This window comes from Neodiprion pinetum, chromosome 4 (genome assembly GCF_021155775.2).
Source record: "Neodiprion pinetum isolate iyNeoPine1 chromosome 4, iyNeoPine1.2, whole genome shotgun sequence".
In the NCBI taxonomy this organism is placed as follows: Eukaryota; Metazoa; Arthropoda; class Insecta; order Hymenoptera; family Diprionidae; genus Neodiprion; species Neodiprion pinetum.
Genome location: NC_060235.2, coordinates 8,803,087 through 8,818,269, shown reverse-complemented (window position 1 = coordinate 8,818,269; position 15,183 = coordinate 8,803,087). Strand labels below are relative to the sequence as shown.

The 15,183-nt window shown below is 42.5% G+C and overlaps 1 protein-coding gene, 22 non-coding genes and 2 pseudogenes across 23 annotated transcripts in view; 3 read left to right on the top strand and 22 right to left on the bottom strand.

Moving 5' to 3' along the window:
- LOC124217208 (uncharacterized) overlaps nt 1-15,183 on the top strand; it is a 52,955-nt gene that overhangs the window by 22,161 nt on the left and 15,611 nt on the right. The window lies entirely within an intron of this gene.
- LOC124218407 (5S ribosomal RNA) lies at nt 1,838-1,956 on the bottom strand (annotated as a pseudogene).
- On the bottom strand, nt 2,307-2,425 carry LOC124218305 (5S ribosomal RNA). Its single transcript, XR_006883017.1, has one exon. It is a non-coding gene; the product is annotated as a 5S ribosomal RNA (ribosomal RNA).
- On the bottom strand, nt 2,767-2,885 carry LOC124218378 (5S ribosomal RNA). Its single transcript, XR_006883066.1, has one exon. It is a non-coding gene; the product is annotated as a 5S ribosomal RNA (ribosomal RNA).
- Nucleotides 3,229-3,347, bottom strand: LOC124218389 (5S ribosomal RNA). Its single transcript, XR_006883077.1, has one exon. It is a non-coding gene; the product is annotated as a 5S ribosomal RNA (ribosomal RNA).
- Nucleotides 3,691-3,809, bottom strand: LOC124218402 (5S ribosomal RNA). Its single transcript, XR_006883088.1, has one exon. It is a non-coding gene; the product is annotated as a 5S ribosomal RNA (ribosomal RNA).
- LOC124218409 (5S ribosomal RNA) lies at nt 4,153-4,271 on the bottom strand. Its single transcript, XR_006883094.1, has one exon. It is a non-coding gene; the product is annotated as a 5S ribosomal RNA (ribosomal RNA).
- LOC124218312 (5S ribosomal RNA) lies at nt 4,613-4,731 on the bottom strand. Its single transcript, XR_006883023.1, has one exon. It is a non-coding gene; the product is annotated as a 5S ribosomal RNA (ribosomal RNA).
- LOC124218323 (5S ribosomal RNA) lies at nt 5,073-5,191 on the bottom strand. The gene has a single exon (XR_006883031.1). It is a non-coding gene; the product is annotated as a 5S ribosomal RNA (ribosomal RNA).
- Nucleotides 5,535-5,653, bottom strand: LOC124218331 (5S ribosomal RNA). The gene has a single exon (XR_006883032.1). It is a non-coding gene; the product is annotated as a 5S ribosomal RNA (ribosomal RNA).
- Nucleotides 5,997-6,115, bottom strand: LOC124218342 (5S ribosomal RNA). Its single transcript, XR_006883043.1, has one exon. It is a non-coding gene; the product is annotated as a 5S ribosomal RNA (ribosomal RNA).
- LOC124218353 (5S ribosomal RNA) lies at nt 6,459-6,577 on the bottom strand. Its single transcript, XR_006883054.1, has one exon. It is a non-coding gene; the product is annotated as a 5S ribosomal RNA (ribosomal RNA).
- LOC124218355 (5S ribosomal RNA) lies at nt 6,919-7,037 on the bottom strand. The gene has a single exon (XR_006883055.1). It is a non-coding gene; the product is annotated as a 5S ribosomal RNA (ribosomal RNA).
- LOC124218356 (5S ribosomal RNA) lies at nt 7,381-7,499 on the bottom strand. Its single transcript, XR_006883056.1, has one exon. It is a non-coding gene; the product is annotated as a 5S ribosomal RNA (ribosomal RNA).
- LOC124218358 (5S ribosomal RNA) lies at nt 7,843-7,961 on the bottom strand. Its single transcript, XR_006883058.1, has one exon. It is a non-coding gene; the product is annotated as a 5S ribosomal RNA (ribosomal RNA).
- On the bottom strand, nt 8,305-8,423 carry LOC124218369 (5S ribosomal RNA). The gene has a single exon (XR_006883064.1). It is a non-coding gene; the product is annotated as a 5S ribosomal RNA (ribosomal RNA).
- Nucleotides 8,765-8,883, bottom strand: LOC124218377 (5S ribosomal RNA). Its single transcript, XR_006883065.1, has one exon. It is a non-coding gene; the product is annotated as a 5S ribosomal RNA (ribosomal RNA).
- On the bottom strand, nt 9,227-9,345 carry LOC124218379 (5S ribosomal RNA). Its single transcript, XR_006883067.1, has one exon. It is a non-coding gene; the product is annotated as a 5S ribosomal RNA (ribosomal RNA).
- Nucleotides 9,689-9,807, bottom strand: LOC124218380 (5S ribosomal RNA). Its single transcript, XR_006883068.1, has one exon. It is a non-coding gene; the product is annotated as a 5S ribosomal RNA (ribosomal RNA).
- LOC124218381 (5S ribosomal RNA) lies at nt 10,158-10,276 on the bottom strand. The gene has a single exon (XR_006883069.1). It is a non-coding gene; the product is annotated as a 5S ribosomal RNA (ribosomal RNA).
- On the bottom strand, nt 10,618-10,736 carry LOC124218382 (5S ribosomal RNA). The gene has a single exon (XR_006883070.1). It is a non-coding gene; the product is annotated as a 5S ribosomal RNA (ribosomal RNA).
- On the bottom strand, nt 11,078-11,196 carry LOC124218383 (5S ribosomal RNA). The gene has a single exon (XR_006883071.1). It is a non-coding gene; the product is annotated as a 5S ribosomal RNA (ribosomal RNA).
- On the bottom strand, nt 11,540-11,658 carry LOC124218384 (5S ribosomal RNA). Its single transcript, XR_006883072.1, has one exon. It is a non-coding gene; the product is annotated as a 5S ribosomal RNA (ribosomal RNA).
- On the top strand, nt 14,189-14,381 carry LOC124218406 (5S ribosomal RNA; annotated as a pseudogene).
- LOC124218404 (5S ribosomal RNA) lies at nt 14,728-14,846 on the top strand. Its single transcript, XR_006883090.1, has one exon. It is a non-coding gene; the product is annotated as a 5S ribosomal RNA (ribosomal RNA).

Genomic DNA, 15,183 nt, shown 5'->3' with positions numbered 1-15,183 from the left:
TACGGCTTCTTGGATTTTCTACAGTTGGCTACTGAAGAGAACAAAAAGGTGAGGTTACCTGCTGTGACGGTGCTGTAGGAGGATTCAGGATCCACGACTTTTGTGATTTTTTTACTACATTTGTGTGTTTTCCTGATTGGCTTCGTCGATTTCCTTCTAGATAATTTTTTTACATTCCACGATTCTTGCACAACGTTAATGTTACGACGCTGGGCAGCCGTATTCTTCACAATTTACACATAAAATAATTGTACTCTAACGCTCCACACATTTTTTAGACGATTTTCGGGATACGAGTAACTTTTTTGATTTCCTCGTGTCGAAATTTGAACCCCTACCGTTTGTTTGTTTATTTAATATGGGAAGAAAAAGGGTGAGTTTGCTCAGTCGGTAAAGGAAGGAGTACCACATGACCTTAAAGTGAACTTATTCCGCAGCAATCTCATTATAAGTTCTCGTGCGTCCTCGGTGATTTCAACCCAGATTTGTCGTCTACAACTTACGACTCGGCTTACCTTACAAGGATCCCTCGGTAGGTCGACCTCTCCGATTTCGACGTACATAATTCATACATGTTCTAGTGCATCGAAAACTAAGAGAGGCACGTACTTTTTTGAATCGGTTAATAAACGGTTTAAACCAGTGAAAATGACCCTGAAAAATGGGCACCGAACGGGGTGGTTTCTCAGTTTCGCATAGAAGCGTTTGGGATTGAAATAAGATCAACGCTCAAATATTCCATTCGTCAATAGAAACTTTTTAGCGTGGTTTTCTTTCAAATACATTAAGCGCATCAAGAAACCACCCCGTTAGGTGCCCATTTTTGGGATTGTTTTCACCCCTTTAAACGGTTTATTAGCAGATAAAAAAAAAAAAAAATAGGTATTTCTTACTTTTTGATGCACTACAACATACATGAACTAGATAAAAATCGGAGGGGTCGACCGACTTGAGGTTCCTTGTTAGTCAGTTATTTGCCTCACAGGGCTATCATATCGCGTCAATGCAGCCCACTTACCACGCGTCCACCTCTGACACTTGGCTCAATATTTGTGCTGTCAATAACATTAATCTCCCGGAGTTTTGGGGTTTTGCGGTCCTTTATCTCAGGGCATTATCTTATGTATACTCTCACGAAGTACGGTGTGTTTAGGCAGCAGTCACGCGTTATTCAGTACTGACCGTGGAATCGTGCCAACCTTGATGCTGCCTTTATAGTCTTATCTGCGTTTGAGTTGTACCATTTTGCCTCGCTCTCTCTCTGTCTCTGGTGAATGAAGGGTTATCAGTTTTCAATAATCTCATGAATGAGGTACTGGATTGTTCCGTGTCTTGGATACCGCCAGATATCAGAGGTCTGATGAAAAAGCAGAGCGCCTGTTATCGGTTCTTGAAGAGATATCGTAGTGCAGATTTGTATACTGAATATCTCGTGTATTGTACAGACCTAAGGCCTGCGTTAAGAGCTTTCAAGACTGCCTTTACAGAAAAGCGGTCTGACACCATCGGTGGTGCGCAGTCTTTTTGGTGTAGGATGGAATATTTTTATCTTGACAAAAGTAAAAAGCTACGGGCTGCTTGGCCTAATGAGATTTCATGATGAGTGTATCAACAGTGCACTGGCTTACCACTCGATCGTGATACCGACCTGATAACTTCCCGATACAGGCTTTCAAGCTTCAAAGGATCTGGTCAATCCACTGACTGCCTATTTTCTGAACTTGTTCCTCGCGCCAGCAATGGTTCTGTCGCTGTTAAAGTTTTCGATTGTGGTACCTATCCCAAAGGTGATATAATATGCAGTATTTGTTAAATCGCTTTGAAGAAAAAAAAAAGGTACCAACGGCACGCGGTGTTCCCAAGCGGTCACTCATCCAAGTACTGACCGCGCCCAATGCTGCTTAACATCGGTGATCGGACGAGAACCGGTGCCTTCAACGTGGTATGGCTGTTGCCGAAGGAGAAGATTCTCCTTTACTTCATGTCGATAATTAAATGTATGTGTAGAATTTGCAAACGTGTACGTTGAAGAAAACTCGGCGTCTGAGGATCTCGAGATGTGTCTCAATTAATTGACGCAGTACTTGCGGACAAAATGATGCGCAGTAGGATTACGTGGAAGTGAGAACCGTCAATGTCAATGTGTGAAATTCTAAAAACATTTTGGATCTGCTGACTCGCACTAACTTTACACCTAGTAGATATCTAAGAAAAAACTGCAAGTAAGTGAAATCACGGTAAGACTCGTCAAAAAAGACCGTCCGAAACTGCAAACTTCTTCGAATCCTTTTCAAGAAAAAAAAAGATGCCAACGGCACGCGGTGTTCCCAAGCGGTCACCCATCCAAGTACTGACCGCGCCCAACGTTGCTTAACTTCGGTGATCGGACGAGAACCGGTGCTTTCAACGTGGTATGGCCGTTGCCGATGGAGAGGAATCTTTATCATCTCATGTCGGAAGTCAAACAAATCTGTAGAGTGCAAGAGCATAGGTTGGGAGAATTTCGCCGTGTCAGGATCTCGAGATGTGTCTCAGTTGATTGACACAGTATCTGCGGACAAAATGATGGGCAGTAGCATTACCTGGAAGTGAGAAGTGTCAATGTATGAAAATCTAGAAATTTTTTGGAGCCGCTGACTCGCACTAACTTCACACCTAGTAAATATCTAAGAAAAAAACTGCCAGTAGGTAAAATCGCGAAAACAATCATTGTTAAAACCATCAAAATATGCAAACTTCTTTGAATCGTTTTCAACAAAAAAATTGTGCCAACGGCACGCGGTGTTCCCAAGCGGTCACCCATCCAAGTACTGACCGCGCCCAACGTTGCTTAACTTCGGTGATCGGACGAGAACCGGTGCTTTCAACGTGGTATGGCCGTTGCCGATGGAAATGAATCTGTATCATCTCATCTCGAAAGTCAAACAAATCTGTAGGATTTGCAAGCGCGTAGGTTGGGAGAATTTCGGCGTGTCAGGATCTCGAGATGTGTCTCAGTTGATTGACACAGTATTTGCGGACAAAATGATGGGCAGTAGCATTACGTGGAAGTGAGAACTGTCAATGTGTGAAATTCTAGAAATTTTTTGGAGCCGCTGACTCGCACTAACTTCACACCTAGTAAATACCTAAGAAAAAAACTGCCAGTAGGTAAAATCGCGAAAACAATCATTGTTAAAACCATCAAAATATGCAAACTTCTTTGAATCGTTTTCAAGAAAAAAATTGTGCCAACGGCACGCGGTGTTCCCAAGCGGTCACCCATCCAAGTACTGACCGCGCCCAACGTTGCTTAACTTCGGTGATCGGACGAGAACCGGTGCTTTCAACGTGGTATGGCCGTTGCCGATGGAAGTGAATCTGTATCATCTCATCTCGAAAGTCAAACAAATCTGTAGGATTTGCAAGCGCGTAGGTTGGGAGAATTTCGGCGTGTCAGGATCTCGAGATGTGTCTCAGTTGATTGACACAGTATCTGCGGACAAAATGATGGGCAGTAGCATTACCTGGAAGTGAGAAGTGTCAATGTATGAAAATCTAGAAATTTTTTGGAGCCGCTGACTCGCACTAACTTCACACCTAGTAAATATCTAAGAAAAAAACTGCCAGTAGGTAAAATCGCGAAAACAATCATTGTTAAAACCATCAAAATATGCAAACTTCTTTGAATCGTTTTCAACAAAAAAATTGTGCCAACGGCACGCGGTGTTCCCAAGCGGTCACCCATCCAAGTACTGACCGCGCCCAACGTTGCTTAACTTCGGTGATCGGACGAGAACCGGTGCTTTCAACGTGGTATGGCCGTTGCCGATGGAAATGAATCTGTATCATCTCATCTCGAAAGTCAAACAAATCTGTAGGATTTGCAAGCGCGTAGGTTGGGAGAATTTCGGCGTGTCAGGATCTCGAGATGTGTCTCAGTTGATTGACACAGTATTTGCGGACAAAATGATGGGCAGTAGCATTACGTGGAAGTGAGAACTGTCAATGTGTGAAATTCTAGAAATTTTTTGGAGCCGCTGACTCGCACTAACTTCACACCTAGTAAATACCTAAGAAAAAAACTGCCAGTAGGTAAAATCGCGAAAACAATCATTGTTAAAACCATCAAAATATGCAAACTTCTTTGAATCGTTTTCAAGAAAAAAATTGTGCCAACGGCACGCGGTGTTCCCAAGCGGTCACCCATCCAAGTACTGACCGCGCCCAACGTTGCTTAACTTCGGTGATCGGACGAGAACCGGTGCTTTCAACGTGGTATGGCCGTTGCCGATGGGCAGGAATCTTTATCATCTCATGTCGGAAGTCAAACAAATCTGTAGAGTGCAAGAGCATAGGTTGGGAGAATTTCGCCGTGTCAGGATCTCGAGATGTGTCTCAGTTGATTGACACAGTATCTGCGGACAAAATGATGGGCAGTAGCATTACCTGGAAGTGAGAAGTGTCAATGTATGAAAATCTAGAAATTTTTTGGAGCCGCTGACTCGCACTAACTTCACACCTAGTAAATATCTAAGAAAAAAACTGCCAGTAGGTAAAATCGCGAAAACAATCATTGTTAAAACCATCAAAATATGCAAACTTCTTTGAATCGTTTTCAAGAAAAAAATTGTGCCAACGGCACGCGGTGTTCCCAAGCGGTCACCCATCCAAGTACTGACCGCGCCCAACGTTGCTTAACTTCGGTGATCGGACGAGAACCGGTGCTTTCAACGTGGTATGGCCGTTGCCGATGGGCAGGAATCTTTATCATCTCATGTCGGAAGTCAAACAAATCTGTAGAGTGCAAGAGCATAGGTTGGGAGAATTTCGCCGTGTCAGGATCTCGAGATGTGTCTCAGTTGATTGACACAGTATCTGCGGACAAAATGATGGGCAGTAGCATTACCTGGAAGTGAGAAGTGTCAATGTATGAAAATCTAGAAATTTTTTGGAGCCGCTGACTCGCACTAACTTCACACCTAGTAAATATCTAAGAAAAAAACTGCCAGTAGGTAAAATCGCGAAAACAATCATTGTTAAAACCATCAAAATATGCAAACTTCTTTGAATCGTTTTCAACAAAAAAATTGTGCCAACGGCACGCGGTGTTCCCAAGCGGTCACCCATCCAAGTACTGACCGCGCCCAACGTTGCTTAACTTCGGTGATCGGACGAGAACCGGTGCTTTCAACGTGGTATGGCCGTTGCCGATGGAAATGAATCTGTATCATCTCATCTCGAAAGTCAAACAAATCTGTAGGATTTGCAAGCGCGTAGGTTGGGAGAATTTCGGCGTGTCAGGATCTCGAGATGTGTCTCAGTTGATTGACACAGTATTTGCGGACAAAATGATGGGCAGTAGCATTACGTGGAAGTGAGAACTGTCAATGTGTGAAATTCTAGAAATTTTTTGGAGCCGCTGACTCGCACTAACTTCACACCTAGTAAATACCTAAGAAAAAAACTGCCAGTAGGTAAAATCGCGAAAACAATCATTGTTAAAACCATCAAAATATGCAAACTTCTTTGAATCGTTTTCAAGAAAAAAATTGTGCCAACGGCACGCGGTGTTCCCAAGCGGTCACCCATCCAAGTACTGACCGCGCCCAACGTTGCTTAACTTCGGTGATCGGACGAGAACCGGTGCTTTCAACGTGGTATGGCCGTTGCCGATGGAAGTGAATCTGTATCATCTCATCTCGAAAGTCAAACAAATCTGTAGGATTTGCAAGCGCGTAGGTTGGGAGAATTTCGGCGTGTCAGGATCTCGAGATGTGTCTCAGTTGATTGACACAGTATCTGCGGACAAAATGATGGGCAGTAGCATTACCTGGAAGTGAGAAGTGTCAATGTATGAAAATCTAGAAATTTTTTGGAGCCGCTGACTCGCACTAACTTCACACCTAGTAAATATCTAAGAAAAAAACTGCCAGTAGGTAAAATCGCGAAAACAATCATTGTTAAAACCATCAAAATATGCAAACTTCTTTGAATCGTTTTCAACAAAAAAATTGTGCCAACGGCACGCGGTGTTCCCAAGCGGTCACCCATCCAAGTACTGACCGCGCCCAACGTTGCTTAACTTCGGTGATCGGACGAGAACCGGTGCTTTCAACGTGGTATGGCCGTTGCCGATGGAAATGAATCTGTATCATCTCATCTCGAAAGTCAAACAAATCTGTAGGATTTGCAAGCGCGTAGGTTGGGAGAATTTCGGCGTGTCAGGATCTCGAGATGTGTCTCAGTTGATTGACACAGTATTTGCGGACAAAATGATGGGCAGTAGCATTACGTGGAAGTGAGAACTGTCAATGTGTGAAATTCTAGAAATTTTTTGGAGCCGCTGACTCGCACTAACTTCACACCTAGTAAATACCTAAGAAAAAAACTGCCAGTAGGTAAAATCGCGAAAACAATCATTGTTAAAACCATCAAAATATGCAAACTTCTTTGAATCGTTTTCAAGAAAAAAATTGTGCCAACGGCACGCGGTGTTCCCAAGCGGTCACCCATCCAAGTACTGACCGCGCCCAACGTTGCTTAACTTCGGTGATCGGACGAGAACCGGTGCTTTCAACGTGGTATGGCCGTTGCCAATGGGCAGGAATCTTTATCATCTCATGTCGGAAGTCAAACAAATCTGTAGAGTGCAAGAGCATAGGTTGGGAGAATTTCGCCGTGTCAGGATCTCGAGATGTGTCTCAGTTGATTGACACAGTATCTGCGGACAAAATGATGGGCAGTAGCATTACCTGGAAGTGAGAAGTGTCAATGTATGAAAATCTAGAAATTTTTTGGAGCCGCTGACTCGCACTAACTTCACACCTAGTAAATATCTAAGAAAAAAACTGCCAGTAGGTAAAATCGCGAAAACAATCATTGTTAAAACCATCAAAATATGCAAACTTCTTTGAATCGTTTTCAACAAAAAAATTGTGCCAACGGCACGCGGTGTTCCCAAGCGGTCACCCATCCAAGTACTGACCGCGCCCAACGTTGCTTAACTTCGGTGATCGGACGAGAACCGGTGCTTTCAACGTGGTATGGCCGTTGCCGATGGAAATGAATCTGTATCATCTCATCTCGAAAGTCAAACAAATCTGTAGGATTTGCAAGCGCGTAGGTTGGGAGAATTTCGGCGTGTCAGGATCTCGAGATGTGTCTCAGTTGATTGACACAGTATTTGCGGACAAAATGATGGGCAGTAGCATTACGTGGAAGTGAGAACTGTCAATGTGTGAAATTCTAGAAATTTTTTGGAGCCGCTGACTCGCACTAACTTCACACCTAGTAAATACCTAAGAAAAAAACTGCCAGTAGGTAAAATCGCGAAAACAATCATTGTTAAAACCATCAAAATATGCAAACTTCTTTGAATCGTTTTCAAGAAAAAAATTGTGCCAACGGCACGCGGTGTTCCCAAGCGGTCACCCATCCAAGTACTGACCGCGCCCAACGTTGCTTAACTTCGGTGATCGGACGAGAACCGGTGCTTTCAACGTGGTATGGCCGTTGCCGATGGAAGTGAATCTGTATCATCTCATCTCGAAAGTCAAACAAATCTGTAGGATTTGCAAGCGCGTAGGTTGGGAGAATTTCGGCGTGTCAGGATCTCGAGATGTGTCTCAGTTGATTGACACAGTATCTGCGGACAAAATGATGGGCAGTAGCATTACCTGGAAGTGAGAAGTGTCAATGTATGAAAATCTAGAAATTTTTTGGAGCCGCTGACTCGCACTAACTTCACACCTAGTAAATATCTAAGAAAAAAACTGCCAGTAGGTAAAATCGCGAAAACAATCATTGTTAAAACCATCAAAATATGCAAACTTCTTTGAATCGTTTTCAACAAAAAAATTGTGCCAACGGCACGCGGTGTTCCCAAGCGGTCACCCATCCAAGTACTGACCGCGCCCAACGTTGCTTAACTTCGGTGATCGGACGAGAACCGGTGCTTTCAACGTGGTATGGCCGTTGCCGATGGAAATGAATCTGTATCATCTCATCTCGAAAGTCAAACAAATCTGTAGGATTTGCAAGCGCGTAGGTTGGGAGAATTTCGGCGTGTCAGGATCTCGAGATGTGTCTCAGTTGATTGACACAGTATTTGCGGACAAAATGATGGGCAGTAGCATTACGTGGAAGTGAGAACTGTCAATGTGTGAAATTCTAGAAATTTTTTGGAGCCGCTGACTCGCACTAACTTCACACCTAGTAAATACCTAAGAAAAAAACTGCCAGTAGGTAAAATCGCGAAAACAATCATTGTTAAAACCATCAAAATATGCAAACTTCTTTGAATCGTTTTCAAGAAAAAAATTGTGCCAACGGCACGCGGTGTTCCCAAGCGGTCACCCATCCAAGTACTGACCGCGCCCAACGTTGCTTAACTTCGGTGATCGGACGAGAACCGGTGCTTTCAACGTGGTATGGCCGTTGCCAATGGGCAGGAATCTTTATCATCTCATGTCGGAAGTCAAACAAATCTGTAGAGTGCAAGAGCATAGGTTGGGAGAATTTCGCCGTGTCAGGATCTCGAGATGTGTCTCAGTTGATTGACACAGTATCTGCGGACAAAATGATGGGCAGTAGCATTACCTGGAAGTGAGAAGTGTCAATGTATGAAAATCTAGAAATTTTTTGGAGCCGCTGACTCGCACTAACTTCACACCTAGTAAATATCTAAGAAAAAAACTGCCAGTAGGTAAAATCGCGAAAACAATCATTGTTAAAACCATCAAAATATGCAAACTTCTTTGAATCGTTTTCAACAAAAAAATTGTGCCAACGGCACGCGGTGTTCCCAAGCGGTCACCCATCCAAGTACTGACCGCGCCCAACGTTGCTTAACTTCGGTGATCGGACGAGAACCGGTGCTTTCAACGTGGTATGGCCGTTGCCGATGGAAATGAATCTGTATCATCTCATCTCGAAAGTCAAACAAATCTGTAGGATTTGCAAGCGCGTAGGTTGGGAGAATTTCGGCGTGTCAGGATCTCGAGATGTGTCTCAGTTGATTGACACAGTATTTGCGGACAAAATGATGGGCAGTAGCATTACGTGGAAGTGAGAACTGTCAATGTGTGAAATTCTAGAAATTTTTTGGAGCCGCTGACTCGCACTAACTTCACACCTAGTAAATACCTAAGAAAAAAACTGCCAGTAGGTAAAATCGCGAAAACAATCATTGTTAAAACCATCAAAATATGCAAACTTCTTTGAATCGTTTTCAAGAAAAAAATTGTGCCAACGGCACGCGGTGTTCCCAAGCGGTCACCCATCCAAGTACTGACCGCGCCCAACGTTGCTTAACTTCGGTGATCGGACGAGAACCGGTGCTTTCAACGTGGTATGGCCGTTGCCGATGGAAGTGAATCTGTATCATCTCATCTCGAAAGTCAAACAAATCTGTAGGATTTGCAAGCGCGTAGGTTGGGAGAATTTCGGCGTGTCAGGATCTCGAGATGTGTCTCAGTTGATTGACACAGTATTTGCGGACAAAATGATGGGCAGTAGCATTACGTGGAAGTGAGAACTGTCAATGTGTGAAATTCTAGAAATTTTTTGGAGCCGCTGACTCGCACTAACTTCACACCTAGTAAATACCTAAGAAAAAAACTGCCAGTAGGTGAAATCGCGAAAACAATCATTGTTAAAACCATCAAAATATGCAAACTTCTTTGAATCGTTTTCAAGAAAAAAATTGTGCCAACGGCACGCGGTGTTCCCAAGCGGTCACCCATCCAAGTACTGACCGCGCCCAACGTTGCTTAACTTCGGTGATCGGACGAGAACCGGTGCTTTCAACGTGGTATGGCCGTTGCCGATGGAAGTGAATCTGTATCATCTCATCTCGAAAGTCAAACAAATCTGTAGGATTTGCAAGCGCGTAGGTTGAAGAAAACTCGTCATCTCAAGATCTCGATATGTGTCTCAATTGATTGACCCAGTATTTCCGGACAATATGATGGGCAGTAGGATTATGTGGAAGTGAGAACTGTCAATGGGTGAAATTTCAGAGCTTTTTCTGATCCACTGACTTACACCAATTTGACACCCAGTGAATGTCTAACAATAAGAAAAAAACTGCCAGTAGGTAAAATCGCGAAAACAATTATTGTTAAAACCATCAAAATATGCAAACTTCTTTGAATCGTTTTCAAGAAAAAAAAAGGTGCCAACGGCACGCGGTGTTCCCAAGCGGTCACCCATCCAAGTACTGACCGCGCCCAACGTTGCTTAACTTCGGTGATCGGACGAGAACCGGTGCTTTCAACGTGGTATGGCCGTTGCCAATGGGCAGGAATCTTTATCATCTCATGTCGGAAGTCAAACAAATCTGTAGAGTGCAAGAGCATAGGTTGGGAGAATTTCGCCGTGTCAGGATCTCGAGATGTGTCTCAGTTGATTGACACAGTATCTGCGGACAAAATGATGGGCAGTAGCATTACCTGGAAGTGAGAAGTGTCAATGTATGAAATTCTAGAAATTTTTTGGAGCCGCTGACTCGCACTAACTTCACACCTAGTAAATATCTAAGAAAAAAACTGCCAGTAGGTAAAATCGCTAAAACAATCATTGTTAAAACCATCAAAATATGCAAACTTCTTTGAATCGTTTTCAACAAAAAAATTGTGCCAACGGCACGCGGTGTTCCCAAGCGGTCACCCATCCAAGTACTGACCGCGCCCAACGTTGCTTAACTTCGGTGATCGGACGAGAACCGGTGCTTTCAACGTGGTATGGCCGTTGCCGATGGGCAGGAATCTTTATCATCTCATGTCGGAAGTCAAACAAATCTGTAGAGTGCAAGAGCATAGGTTGGGAGAATTTCGCCGTGTCAGGATCTCGAGATGTGTCTCAGTTGATTGACACAGTATCTGCGGACAAAATGATGGGCAGTAGCATTACCTGGAAGTGAGAAGTGTCAATGTATGAAAATCTAGAAATTTTTTGGAGCCGCTGACTCGCACTAACTTCACACCTAGTAAATATCTAAGAAAAAAACTGCCAGTAGGTAAAATCGCGAAAACAATCATTGTTAAAACCATCAAAATATGCAAACTTCTTTGAATCGTTTTCAACAAAAAAATTGTGCCAACGGCACGCGGTGTTCCCAAGCGGTCACCCATCCAAGTACTGACCGCGCCCAACGTTGCTTAACTTCGGTGATCGGACGAGAACCGGTGCTTTCAACGTGGTATGGCCGTTGCCGATGGAAATGAATCTGTATCATCTCATGTCGGAAGTCAAACAAATCTGTAGGATTTGCAAGCGCGTAGGTTGGGAGAATTTCGGCGTGTCAGGATCTCGAGATGTGTCTCAGTTGATTGACACAGTATTTGCGGACAAAATGATGGGCAGTAGCATTACCTGGAAGTGAGAAGTGTCAATGTATGAAATTCTAGAAATTTTTTGGAGCCGCTGACTCGCACTAACTTCACACCTAGTAAATATCTAAGAAAAAAACTGCCAGTAGGTAAAATCGCTAAAACAATCATTGTTAAAACCATCAAAATATGCAAACTTCTTTGAATCGTTTTCAAGAAAAAAACGGTGCCAACGGCACGCGGTGTTCCCAAGCGGTCACCCATCCAAGTACTGACCGCGCCCAACGTTGCTTAACTTCGGTGATCGGACGAGAACCGGTGCTTTCAACGTGGTATGGCCGTTGCCGATGGACAAGAATCTCCATCACTACATGTTAAAAACTGAATTAATCAAGATGTTTCTGAATTGAATGATGCAGTGCTTGCGGAAAAAAATGATTTTGAATGACGTTGATTTTTCAATGAGTTTTTCTCGGTTTTGTGCACTCTGTTAGAAAGAAAACATTCACAATGTATCACATTCGTCTAACTTGATAAATCAACCGAAGCTCTGGGATTTCGAGCATCGATGGATTTCGTTTCAGCGTGTTGCGCGTAACGTGTGGCTGCACACGTTTCTTACATTAGATAAATCACAAATTCCATGTGCGAATTCATCTTCACAAACTGACCCAGGTCAGCCGGGCTTCACCCAGATAAAACTGCTAATCTCAAAGTCTTAACGACTTGGGAAAAACCAAAGTTCTACGAAGTCTTTGCAGTGGTCAAAAATCAGGTGTTGAAATTCGATCGCCCATCATCGTTACCTCACGTTCTATACATGGTCGGATGAAAATATAAATTCCGTCAATACTAAAATTTGTGACATTCATCCTTATTAGAAATCGCCCAACTAGGTATTTTACTCACTTTCGTGTCCTACCACTGTATCATGTACTTTTCTATTTAGTGGCGTTATCAACAATTACAACCTTAGCGTAGGCCAATCAGTCTTAACGGAATGTTTAACCAACTAAGAAGAATGCGGTATCTAATTGTCAAATGTATCTAATAACTCTGTATCAAGTTCAACAAGCTGGAAAACAATTATTTTTGCTGTACTTTTCATCGGAAAGAAAAAAGTATAGGTTTACTAGTAAAAAGAAAGAGGTCATATGAAAGGTGAAACAAAAATTCTAATACGTGTGATTTTTTGGTAGTTTGATATGGAACGAGGCAGGAAAGTAAATTGGAAATGAAAATGGATGATCTAATCGCATGTGGATTTAATAGGATATGTATACGTAATTCTGCAGTCTCGATAATCGTTACCGAGTAGAGAACATTTTGAGGGTTTCGCCGCTGACTCCCGTCTAATAAATTTACAACAACATAATTAGATAAAATCAAACTTAACCAGCTTACAAGTAACAAAAGAAAAATCATAAATTGTAACGAGATATTTATTGTGGTTTTCGGCTATTTGCTGCTTCTTGTGTCTCGGAAATGGTTTACGAAATTAATAATCTTGCACCAGGTGTAAGCAGCTAGCTTGTCGAAGCCTTGCCGGTCGAATATGAAGAGGAACAGGAAACACTCAATAAGAAGGTAAAGAAAAAATCACACCAAGCTGTATTTACGTGTACAGAGAATAGGCAGTGCGTCGCAGAAACTGTACGAGAGAAAAAACGACAGTATTAAAAAAAAAATGTTAAGATTTTTTACATGAAAATGTTACGTCCTCAAGAACTCATATTTATTGCCCACAGGCTTATTGTCACTTTACGTCCTGCATCCTCTCCTTATATTCACGGAGCGAAAAGGTTCATCCTTAAACAGCAACTATCGAGTCTCCTACATTCTCTAAATTCGTATCTTGCATCTTCATAGCTTTCACACGTGTGGCTTATAATTAAATCTCTCCATACCAATCCAAGTCCTTCCCCTGAGCCGACTTCATTACATTGATCACTGTTATAACTCAATTACTTGATCGTTAATAATAAACCAACTATAACATTTAAATCGCTACCTCCCTTAAAACCGAATCCTTTCTTCTTCTATCATTTCCTGCATTGGGTGCACTGTCACGTAAGTGAAAAATCGATGTGTACGAACTCTAAAATAGCCAAATAACACCATGGCTGGGCGTAGAGTAGATTTCGGTAGCCGCTCATCGAAGTCTACACACGATATACCCCGTAACAAAAACATAAAATTTATGACAAATATTTTTCAGTAAGGTAATAAACTTGGAAAAAGATAATCGTTCATTTGGAGAAAGTAATGAAAATTAAAAAATACAGAGTTTCTAAACGTGAAAAAGCTACCTCAGCGCCTACAGATAGGCAGCCGTGCATTGCAATTTCGTTCCTGAGATGACAAATTGTAACTCCGATTGCTTATCTATAGGCGCCGAGGTAGCTTCTTACCAAATTCAGGCTTTGTAGATTTGTCGGTAAAACATTGAAATCGATTCATTTCCCGTCAAACCAGAAGCTCATGATGAATGGGACATGGCGATTTTTCATACCGACCATTGGATTGTAAAATCCTGTAAGATGCACATTTTTTTATCGAGCCGTTTCCAAAATCATCAGGGGAGTTTGTCGGACAGGCCGACAGACAAGATGACATTTCTCTAAAAATCCATTTGTACATTATAGAGGTTAGAAAACGTTAAGATTCGCGGAAATTGATTTTTGAAAAAGAAAATTCGGAATTTCACATATTGTCAGTTCTTACTTTCGCGTAATCTTGCTGCGCATCATTTTGTCCGTAAGCACTCCATCACTCATGTCAATACAGAGGCATTTCGAATTTCTTCCAACCTACGCGTTTGCACTCGAAAGATTCATTTATTTATCCAGATGAAGTGACAGAGATTCGTTTCCATCGGCAACGGCCATACCACGTTGAAAGCACCGGTTCTCGTCAAACTATGTATATTTTGGCATCAATAAACATTTAAAAAAAAAAAAAAAAAAAAAAAAAAGCACCGGTTCTCGTCCGATCACCGAAGTTAAGCAACGTTGGGCGCGGTCAGTACTTGGATGGGTGACCGCTTGGGAACACCGCGTGCCGTTGGCATCTTCTTTTTTTCTTGAAAACGATTCGAAGAAGTTTGCAGTTTCGGACGGTCTTTTTCAACGAGTCTTACCGTGATTTCACTTAGTGGCAGTTTTTTTCTTAGATATTTACTAGGTGTGAAGTTAGTGCGAGTCATCGTATCCAAAAAAAATTTCTAGAATTTCACATATTGACAGTTCACACTTCCACGTAACCCTACTGCGCATCATTTTGTCTGCAAATACTGCGTCAATCAATTGAAAGACATCTCGAGATCCTGACACGCCGAAATTCTCCCAACCTATGCGCTTGCACTCTACAGATTTGTTCGACTTCTGACATCAGATGACAAAGATTCATAACCATCGGCAACGGCCATACCACGTTGAAAGCACCGGTTCTCGTCCGATCACCGAAGTTAGGCAACGTTGGGCGCGGTCAGTACTTGGATGGGTGACCGCTTGGGAACACCGCGTGCCGTTGGCACCTTTTTTTTTTCTTGAAAACGATTCAAAGAAGTTTGCATATTTTGATGGTTTTAACAATAATTGTTTTCGCGATTTTACCTACTGGCAGTTTTTTTCTTATTGTTAGACATTCACTGGGTGTCAAATTGGTGTAAGTCAGTGGATCAGAAAAAGCTCTGAAATTTCACCCATTGACAGTTCTCACTTCCACGTAATCCTACTGCCCATCATATTGTCCGGAAATACTGGGTCAATCAATTGAGACACATATCGAGATCTTGAGATGACGAGTTTTCTTCAACCTACATGTTTGTAAACTCTACAGATTTGTTTGTCTTTCAAGATCAGATGATAGA